We start from the raw sequence: 11,701 nt of genomic DNA on the forward strand, positions 1-11,701 counted from the left end.
AGATTTTTACATCAGATTAACCAGCTCTCTTGCTTTCCCATGTTTTTCCCTTGTTTTTGTACCTTGAAATCGGTGTGCACTCTTCTCAGCCTTGATCTCCATCTTCCCCCATATTTCCAAACATATTCATCTGGGAAACATGTAAAGATCTTATTCGGGGCTTGTTTCATTGTTTTCAATTATCTGCCCTTGAAATTCAACTTCCACCACTGTCTCTCATATCCAAAGCTATGTGCTTGCAGAGGATTTCTGCTGAGAAATTTCACAGAAAGCTCTTATACTGCAGGTGAATGATGCCAGCAAGTCTTGCCTGAATAGCTTAGGGAACAGGACTCAGCCAAATGACAGACATGACAAGGGAAAAGCGTATGTTCAAGGATAAGACATGGCAGAGATCATCTGCCAGGCCCTGGCATATTTCATATCCCATTGAAAGTACATCCATGTGTAGTTTGGCAAGCATTTCCATTCACAAATTCTGAGCAGTGAAGCCTTCAGAGAGAATATTGTGGCATACCAGGCCAAGAATATTCATCCTATTTTAATCTTGCCCTACAAGGTCCTCTGTGCCACTGAGGTCTCCATGGCAACACCCAGCATTGTGACTCAGGTCTCCTACTGCACACTTGTATCCTAGAGCCTAAAGTCCAGCTCACAATGGTGCTCAGCCAATCACAGCCCAGTGTGGTTGCCTGGCAACCACAAGCTTGTGGATTTCTGTGAACTGTTTCAGCCCAACTCTGCAGCTTTCCACCTCATACAACCACAGCCATTCCAATCGTGCAATATTTGATTAGCCTCGCTCTGTTGCCTCAGAATTTTTTTTACAGTTGTAGTGATCAAGAAAATTTGACATATTTTGAGAAGTGGAGGGAAGTAATTGGAAAACATTTTGGTATGTCTGAGGTCTATGGGTTCCAAATTTGACTACCCCAGTCTTTTAAATTTTCAAACCTAGAGCCTAAAATACACCACACAGTGATGTTCAGCCAATCTCAGCCCAGGGTGGTTGCCTGGCAACCACAAGCCAGTGGATTTCTGTGAACAGTTTCAGCCCAACTCTGCAGCTTTCCACCTCATACAACCAAAGCCATTCCAATCATGCAGTATTTGATTCACCTCTCTAAGTTGCCTCAGAATTTTCTTTGAAGTTGTGGTGATCAAGCAAATTTGACATATTTTGACAAGTGGAGGGAAGTAATGGGCTCTGTCTTCAGCTCTGTTGGTGGTATATGGGGTCCAAACTTGACTAGCCCAGTCTATTCAATTTTCAAACTTAGAAAGCCAAATGTTTCAGGGGAGGAAAGAAAATGCCACAATGATTTGGGTTCTGCCGAGTTTCTAGTGGCTTGGGAAGCAAACCTGCAAACCATACATGCAGTCTCTGCTGGATTACTGCCACCATGGTAGTATCAGTTAGCACTAAATGCCAGCAACCAGAAGATGAGTCCCAAAATGAAAGTGAATCCTTGCAGTGCATGAATATTTGGAGTGCCTGCTTCAACTATCCAGCTTCCTCGGGGTTCACTTGTCTGCAATCGCTATTTCAAGGAGGTCTTCAGCCATTCCAGCACAACCCTGGACACTAAACATGAGGTACTGGCTCAATACCTAAACCAACGTAATGCTAGATAGCTTATCACCAGCAGGTTTTCCCAGAATTCAAATGTAACATGGTGAAAGGGAAACCCTTAGAAAAGGGATGCAAATGCCCCTTTCCCTAAAAATCCCAGGTATTTTCTCATGGCATGGAATATTTAGACTCAACAACTCATGTAGTGAACCCAGGGACCTAGACCAAGTGTGTCTAGGTTTCTGTTGTCCTCTTTTTGGAAAGAGCATCTTATGTAGTTGTTGAAAGAGGCCTTGAGATAAATTCGTAGCCCAAGATGGACTGGAACTCCCAAGGATCCATCCACCTCAGCCCCCAGATTGCTGGGATTATAGGCATGAGCCACCATGCCAAGCATGTGCATAGAGATTCTTACATAATTTGTGAAATCGCACTACTGGTCTATAGGTAGCTTCTGTGCTTCAGGCTTTAGGAATATGCCTCTCTTTGTTTTGGCTCCCCTTGTTCAGGTGTCCATTTCTATTGTGATAAGCGCCAAGGCCCCAGGCAAGTGGGTGGCTGCCCTTCCTCTGGTGTGTCCTTGGATGATTACAGCCCAGGTGAACAGGGTTCAAATATATTGGATCCTGTGCATTTGAAGAGGAAATGAGTAAAGATTCATGAGTTAATGTGGACATGCCAGGGAATTGAGGGCCCACGATAGAGACAAAACTTCAGGCCATGGGCTGAAGGCTGAGGCTTCTGTACCTCTACCTTCTTGAATAGTGGGCCTGCTGAGCAATTGTGTGCTCTCAAATGTAATTTGATGGGTTTGGTTTTAATTTATTTTGGTTTTTTGCTTTGGTTTTTTACATGGAAGGAACAGTACCATGGTTTGAAGAAGTTGGAGTGTCTTACCTAAGAGAAATTTGAAAAAAGGGACAATTCAGCAGCCAAGAATTTCTCAAATGCCCTTGTCGTTTTAAAAAAAGTGACATAAAGTTGAGCGCGTCATGTCCATGTCTCTTTACAAAAGATTTTACCTCCTATTTCATAGGAATTACTGTATCTTTGAAAGGTCAACCTGCGCTGAAATAAAGATAATCCCTCCTTTCCTCATTCTGCTTGAAACCACATCCTTTGTTAGTTATATTTTCTTACACAGCAACACTTGGAGATGACTACAGCAAGAGTTTCCCATTGGTGGAATTTCCATGGAGACACATGAAGTAATACTGCACAACTTCAAGTGAAGTGCACTGTCCCTTGACAATGGCAAGTCTGGGCAAACCTCTAGTAACTGAAAACCTTAGAAAGTCTGAAAGTGAGTGAATGAAAATGGGCCTCTCCACATTTGGACAGGGCCTCTCCTGAAGCACACATTTGTGGAAAAAGTAATTATGAGAGAGGAATGAACTCCCAAAACGGAATGGAAATTTTCTTGTTTAGGCCTGGAACGCTATGGCCTGGAGCCCTGTGGTTCTAACTGGATGAGCCAAGTGTGAGCAGAGATCAAAGTAAAACGCACACCATTTAGGGAACTCGATATTTAACCAGGCGTGCAGAGTAGTGGCAAACTGTACTTGTGTCAATTTTCTCAAATCCTGTCTTCACAAGAAAGTAAATTCCAGCACGACCAGTGACTAGTGTAGGACACATTTCAAAGGACTTGTAAAAAGTCCAACACTGAATTTAGCCGAACACTGAATTTAGATGAAAAGTAGCAGAGTCTGTTTGTATTTCAAGTTTTAATAGCAGAAACTTATAACATGTAATAGCTGTTACATGAATAACTTCAGAGCTTTTGGAGAGGTCTAAATCACTATGAGTGAGGGCTTCCCTGAGTCACAAAGTTAAAAATAGTAAAAGAAACAATTTGAAAACCCAATCAACCAATAAAATACAAACACTAAGTCCAAAGGGTTTCACTGGTTTTAAAACCACTTATGGAATGCACAACTATTGAAGAGGCTTACTCTGCATTCTGCTTTACTCAGGCCCGGTACATGAGCAACTGTAAAAGCAAAATTCAAAATGTTATGTGAAGTGACCATTTCATTGTTGAAACCATGACCCAATAGACATTTTCTCTTTTGAAACTTCGTACATTATCCATATATGTTCTCAAATGGAAGGAATACACAGGATTTAGGCTGAATTTTTTTTTTTCAGTATTTTGTGTTCCACCAGATTTATCTGAAGATCTCCTGTCCTGCATCCACTGGCCAATGCAGAAGGCCACACATAGGAGAACCAACATGAGAAGTTCACTTCTACAGCCTGATTATATCATCATGAGAATATAATTTTCCTTTCATCATCAAAGACTTTTACATCAGATTAACCAGCTCCCTTGCTTTCCCATGTTTTTCCCTGGTTTTTGTACCTTGAAATCGGTGTGCACTCTTCTCAGCCTTGATCTCCATCTTCCCCCATATTTCCAAACATATTCATCTGGGAAACATGTAAAGATCTTATTCGGGGCTTGTTTCATTGTTTTCAATTATCTGCCCTTGAAATTCAACTTCCACCACTGTCTCTCATATCCAAAGCTATGTGCTTGCAGAGGATTTCTGCTGAGAAATTTCACAGAAAGCTCTTATACTGCAGGTGAATGATGCCAGCAAGTCTTGCCTGAATAGCTTAGGGAACAGGACTCAGCCAAATGACAGACATGACAAGGGAAAAGCGTATGTTCAAGGATAAGACATGGCAGAGATCATCTGCCAGGCCCTGGCATATTTCATATCCCATTGAAAGTACATCCATGTGTAGTTTGGCAAGCATTTCCATTCACAAATTCTGAGCAGTGAAGCCTTCAGAGAGAATATTGTGGCATACCAGGCCAAGAATATTCATCCTATTTTAATCTTGCCCTACAAGGTCCTCTGTGCCACTGAGGTCTCCATGGCAACACCCAGCATTGTGACTCAGGTCTCCTACTGCACACTTGTATCCTAGAGCCTAAAGTCCAGCTCACAATGGTGCTCAGCCAATCACAGCCCAGTGTGGTTGCCTGGCAACCACAAGCTTGTGGATTTCTGTGAACTGTTTCAGCCCAACTCTGCAGCTTTCCACCTCATACAACCACAGCCATTCCAATCGTGCAATATTTGATTAGCCTCGCTATGTTGCCTCAGAATTTTTTTTACAGTTGTAGTGATCAAGAAAATTTGACATATTTTGAGAAGTGGAGGGAAGTAATTGGAAAACATTTTGGTATGTCTGAGGTCTATGGGTTCCAAATTTGACTACCCCAGTCTTTTAAATTTTCAAACCTAGAGCCTAAAATACACCACACAGTGATGTTCAGCCAATCTCAGCCCAGGGTGGTTGCCTGGCAACCACAAGCCAGTGGATTTCTGTGAACAGTTTCAGCCCAACTCTGCAGCTTTCCACCTCATACAACCAAAGCCATTCCAATCATGCAGTATTTGATTCACCTCTCTAAGTTGCCTCAGAATTTTCTTTGAAGTTGTGGTGATCAAGCAAATTTGACATATTTTGACAAGTGGAGGGAAGTAATGGGCTCTGTCTTCAGCTCTGTTGGTGGTATATGGGGTCCAAACTTGACTAGCCCAGTCTATTCAATTTTCAAACTTAGAAAGCCAAATGTTTCAGGGGAGGAAAGAAAATGCCACAATGATTTGGGTTCTGCCGAGTTTCTAGTGGCTTGGGAAGCAAACCTGCAAACCATACATGCAGTCTCTGCTGGATTACTGCCACCATGGTAGTATCAGTTAGCACTAAATGCCAGCAACCAGAAGATGAGTCCCAAAATGAAAGTGAATCCTTGCAGTGCATGAATATTTGGAGTGCCTGCTTCAACTATCCAGCTTCCTCGGGGTTCACTTGTCTGCAATCGCTATTTCAAGGAGGTCTTCAGCCATTCCAGCACAACCCTGGACACTAAACATGAGGTACTGGCTCAATACCTAAACCAACGTAATGCTAGATAGCTTATCACCAGCAGGTTTTCCCAGAATTCAAATGTAACATGGTGAAAGGGAAACCCTTAGAAAAGGGATGCAAATGCCCCTTTCCCTAAAAATCCCAGGTATTTTCTCATGGCATGGAATATTTAGACTCCACAACTCATGTAGTGAACCCAGGGACCTAGACCAAGTGTGTCTAGGTTTCTGTTGTCCTCTTTTTGGAAAGAGCATCTTATGTAGTTGTTGAAAGAGGCCTTGAGATAAATTCGTAGCCCAAGATGGACTGGAACTCCCAAGGATCCATCCACCTCAGCCCCCAGATTGCTGGGATTATAGGCATGAGCCACCATGCCAAGCATGTGCATAGAGATTCTTACATAATTTGTGAAATCGCACTACTGGTCTATAGGTAGCTTCTGTGCTTCAGGCTTTAGGAATATGCCTCTCTTTGTTTTGGCTCCCCTTGTTCAGGTGTCCATTTCTATTGTGATAAGCGCCAAGGCCCCAGGCAAGTGGGTGGCTGCCCTTCCTCTGGTGTGTCCTTGGATGATTACAGCCCAGGTGAACAGGGTTCAAATATATTGGATCCTGTGCATTTGAAGAGGAAATGAGTAAAGATTCATGAGTTAATGTGGACATGCCAGGGAATTGAGGGCCCACGATAGAGACAAAACTTCAGGCCATGGGCTGAAGGCTGAGGCTTCTGTACCTCTACCTTCTTGAATAGTGGGCCTGCTGAGCAATTGTGTGCTCTCAAATGTAATTTGATGGGTTTGGTTTTAATTTATTTTGTTTTTTTGCTTTGGTTTTTTACATGGAAGGAACAGTACCATGGTTTGAAGAAGTTGGAGTGTCTTACCTAAGAGAAATTTGAAAAAAGGGACAATTCAGCAGCCAAGAATTTCTCAAATGCCCTTGTCGTTTTAAAAAAAGTGACATAAAGTTGAGCGCGTCATGTCCATGTCTCTTTACAAAAGATTTTACCTCCTATTTCATAGGAATTACTGTTTCTTTGAAAGGTCAACCTGCGCTGAAATAAAGATAATCCCTCCTTTCCTCATTCTGCTTGAAACCACATCCTTTGTTAGTTATATTTTCTTACACAGCAACACTTGGAGATGACTACAGCAAGAGTTTCCCATTGGTGGAATTTCCATGGAGACACATGAAGTAATACTGCACAACTTCAAGTGAAGTGCACTGTCCCTTGACAATGGCAAGTCTGGGCAAACCTCTAGTAACTGAAAACCTTAGAAAGTCTGAAAGTGAGTGAATGAAAATGGGCCTCTCCACATTTGGACAGGGCCTCTCCTGAAGCACACATTTGTGGAAAAAGTAATTATGAGAGAGGAATGAACTCCCAAAACGGAATGGAAATTTTCTTGTTTAGGCCTGGAACGCTATGGCCTGGAGCCCTGTGGTTCTAACTGGATGAGCCAAGTGTGAGCAGAGATCAAAGTAAAACGCACACCATTTAGGGAACTCGATATTTAACCAGGCGTGCAGAGTAGTGGCAAACTGTACTTGTGTCAATTTTCTCAAATCCTGTCTTCACAAGAAAGTAAATTCCAGCACGACCAGTGACTAGTGTAGGACACATTTCAAAGGACTTGTAAAAAGTCCAACACTGAATTTAGCCGAACACTGAATTTAGATGAAAAGTAGCAGAGTCTCTTTGTATTTCAAGTTTTAATAGCAGAAACTTATAACATGTAATAGCTGTTACATGAATAACTTCAGAGCTTTTGGAGAGGTCTAAATCACTATGAGTGAGGGCTTCCCTGAGTCACAAAGTTAAAAATAGTAAAAGAAACAATTTGAAAACCCAATCAACCAATAAAATACAAACACTAAGTCCAAAGGGTTTCACTGGTTTTAAAACCACTTATGGAATGCACAACTATTGAAGAGGCTTACTCTGCATTCTGCTTTACTCAGGCCCGGTACATGAGCAACTGTAAAAGCAAAATTCAAAATGTTATGTGAAGTGACCATTTCATTGTTGAAACCATGACCCAATAGACATTTTCTCTTTTGAAACTTCGTACATTATCCATATATGTTCTCAAATGGAAGGAATACACAGGATTTAGGCTGAATTTTTTTTTTCAGTATTTTGTGTTCCACCAGATTTATCTGAAGATCTCCTGTCCTGCATCCACTGGCCAATGCAGAAGGCCACACATAGGAGAACCAACATGAGAAGTTCACTTCTACAGCCTGATTATATCATCATGAGAATATAATTTTCCTTTCATCATCAAAGATTTTTACATCAGATTAACCAGCTCTCTTGCTTTCCCATGTTTTTCCCTGGTTTTTGTACCTTGAAATCGGTGTGCACTCTTCTCAGCCTTGATCTCCATCTTCCCCCATATTTCCAAACATATTCATCTGGGAAACATGTAAAGATCTTATTCGGGGCTTGTTTCATTGTTTTCAATTATCTGCCCTTGAAATTCAACTTCCACCACTGTCTCTCATATCCAAAGCTATGTGCTTGCAGAGGATTTCTGCTGAGAAATTTCACAGAAAGCTCTTATACTGCAGGTGAATGATGCCAGCAAGTCTTGCCTGAATAGCTTAGGGAACAGGACTCAGCCAAATGACAGACATGACAAGGGAAAAGCGTATGTTCAAGGATAAGACATGGCAGAGATCATCTGCCAGGCCCTGGCATATTTCATATCCCATTGAAAGTACATCCATGTGTAGTTTGGCAAGCATTTCCATTCACAAATTCTGAGCAGTGAAGCCTTCAGAGAGAATATTGTGGCATACCAGGCCAAGAATATTCATCCTATTTTAATCTTGCCCTACAAGGTCCTCTGTGCCACTGAGGTCTCCATGGCAACACCCAGCATTGTGACTCAGGTCTCCTACTGCACACTTGTATCCTAGAGCCTAAAGTCCAGCTCACAATGGTGCTCAGCCAATCACAGCCCAGTGTGGTTGCCTGGCAACCACAAGCTTGTGGATTTCTGTGAACTGTTTCAGCCCAACTCTGCAGCTTTCCACCTCATACAACCACAGCCATTCCAATCGTGCAATATTTGATTAGCCTCGCTATGTTGCCTCAGAATTTTTTTTACAGTTGTAGTGATCAAGAAAATTTGACATATTTTGAGAAGTGGAGGGAAGTAATTGGAAAACATTTTGGTATGTCTGAGGTCTATGGGTTCCAAATTTGACTACCCCAGTCTTTTAAATTTTCAAACCTAGAGCCTAAAATACACCACACAGTGATGTTCAGCCAATCTCAGCCCAGGGTGGTTGCCTGGCAACCACAAGCCAGTGGATTTCTGTGAACAGTTTCAGCCCAACTCTGCAGCTTTCCACCTCATACAACCAAAGCCATTCCAATCATGCAGTATTTGATTCACCTCTCTAAGTTGCCTCAGAATTTTCTTTGAAGTTGTGGTGATCAAGCAAATTTGACATATTTTGACAAGTGGAGGGAAGTAATGGGCTCTGTCTTCAGCTCTGTTGGTGGTATATGGGGTCCAAACTTGACTAGCCCAGTCTATTCAATTTTCAAACTTAGAAAGCCAAATGTTTCAGGGGAGGAAAGAAAATGCCACAATGATTTGGGTTCTGCCGAGTTTCTAGTGGCTTGGGAAGCAAACCTGCAAACCATACATGCAGTCTCTGCTGGATTACTGCCACCATGGTAGTATCAGTTAGCACTAAATGCCAGCAACCAGAAGATGAGTCCCAAAATGAAAGTGAATCCTTGCAGTGCATGAATATTTGGAGTGCCTGCTTCAACTATCCAGCTTCCTCGGGGTTCACTTGTCTGCAATCGCTATTTCAAGGAGGTCTTCAGCCATTCCAGCACAACCCTGGACACTAAACATGAGGTACTGGCTCAATACCTAAACCAACGTAATGCTAGATAGCTTATCACCAGCAGGTTTTCCCAGAATTCAAATGTAACATGGTGAAAGGGAAACCCTTAGAAAAGGGATGCAAATGCCCCTTTCCCTAAAAATCCCAGGTATTTTCTCATGGCATGGAATATTTAGACTCCACAACTCATGTAGTGAACCCAGGGACCTAGACCAAGTGTGTCTAGGTTTCTGTTGTCCTCTTTTTGGAAACAGCATCTTATGTAGTTGTTGAAAGAGGCCTTGAGATAAATTCGTAGCCCAAGATGGACTGGAACTCCCAAGGATCCATCCACCTCAGCCCCCAGATTGCTGGGATTATAGGCATGAGCCACCATGCCAAGCATGTGCATAGAGATTCTTACATAATTTGTGAAATCGCACTACTGGTCTATAGGTAGCTTCTGTGCTTCAGGCTTTAGGAATATGCCTCTCTTTGTTTTGGCTCCCCTTGTTCAGGTGTCCATTTCTATTGTGATAAGCGCCAAGGCCCCAGGCAAGTGGGTGGCTGCCCTTCCTCTGGTGTGTCCTTGGATGATTACAGCCCAGGTGAACAGGGTTCAAATATATTGGATCCTGTGCATTTGAAGAGGAAATGAGTAAAGATTCATGAGTTAATGTGGACATGCCAGGGAATTGAGGGCCCACGATAGAGACAAAACTTCAGGCCATGGGCTGAAGGCTGAGGCTTCTGTACCTCTAGCTTCTTGAATAGTGGGCCTGCTGAGCAATTGTGTGCTCTCAAATGTAATTTGATGGGTTTGGTTTTAATTTATTTTGTTTTTTTGCTTTGGTTTTTTACATGGAAGGCACAGTACCATGGTTTGAAGAAGTTGGAGTGTCTTACCTAAGAGAAATTTGAAAAAAGGGACAATTCAGCAGCCAAGAATTTCTCAAATGCCCTTGTCGTTTTAAAAAAAGTGACATAAAGTTGAGCGCGTCATGTCCATGTCTCTTTACAAAAGATTTTACCTCCTATTTCATAGGAATTACTGTTTCTTTGAAAGGTCAACCTGCACTGAAATAAAGATAATCCCTCCTTTCCTCATTCTGCTTGAAACCACATCCTTTGTTAGTTATATTTTCTTACACAGCAACACTTGGAGATGACTACAGCAAGAGTTTCCCATTGGTGGAATTTCCATGGAGACACATGAAGTAATACTGCACAACTTCAAGTGAAGTGCACTGTCCCTTGACAATGGCAAGTCTGGGCAAACCTCTAGTAACTGAAAACCTTAGAAAGTCTGAAAGTGAGTGAATGAAAATGGGCCTCTCCACATTTGGACAGGGCCTCTCCTGAAGCACACATTTGTGGAAAAAGTAATTATGAGAGAGGAATGAACTCCCAAAACGGAATGGAAATTTTCTTGTTTAGGCCTGGAACGCTATGGCCTGGAGCCCTGTGGTTCTAACTGGATGAGCAAAGTGTGAGCAGAGATCAAAGTAAAACGCACACCATTTAGGGAACTCGATATTTAACCAGGCGTGCAGAGTAGTGGCAAACTGTACTTGTGTCAATTTTCTCAAATCCTGTCTTCACAAGAAAGTAAATTCCAGCACGACCAGTGACTAGTGTAGGACACATTTCAAAGGACTTGTAAAAAGTCCAACACTGAATTTAGCCGAACACTGAATTTAGATGAAAAGTAGCAGAGTCTGTTTGTATTTCAAGTTTTAATAGCAGAAACTTATAACATGTAATAGCTGTTACATGAATAACTTCAGAGCTTTTGGAGAGGTCTAAATCACTATGAGTGAGGGCTTCCCTGAGTCACAAAGTTAAAAATAGTAAAAGAAACAATTTGAAAACCCAATAAACCAATAAAATACAAACACTAAGTCCAAAGGGTTTCACTGGTTTTAAAACCACTTATGGAATGCACAACTATTGAAGAGGCTTACTCTGCATTCTGCTTTACTCAGGCCCGGTACATGAGCAACTGTAAAAGCAAAATTCAAAATGTTATGTGAAGTGACCATTTCATTGTTGAAACCATGACCCAATAGACATTTTCTCTTTTGAAACTTCGTACATTATCCATATATGTTCTCAAATGGAAGGAATACACAGGATTTAGGCTGAATTTTTTTTTTTTCAGTATTTCGTGTTCCACCAGATTTATCGGAAGATCTCCTGTCCTGCATCCACTGGCCAATGCAGAAGGCCACACATAGGAGAACCAACATGAGAAGTTCACTTCTACAGCCTGATTATATCATCATGAGAATATAATTTTCCTTTCATCATCAAAGATTTTTACATCAGATTAACCAGCTCTCTTGCTTTCCCATGTTTTTCCCTGGTTTTTGTACCTTGAAATCGG

Source organism: Cavia porcellus, unplaced genomic scaffold, assembly GCF_034190915.1.
Source record: "Cavia porcellus strain 051 isolate PalLab524CR breed Dunkin Hartley unplaced genomic scaffold, mCavPor4.1 scaffold_88, whole genome shotgun sequence".
In the NCBI taxonomy this organism is placed as follows: Eukaryota; Metazoa; Chordata; class Mammalia; order Rodentia; family Caviidae; genus Cavia; species Cavia porcellus.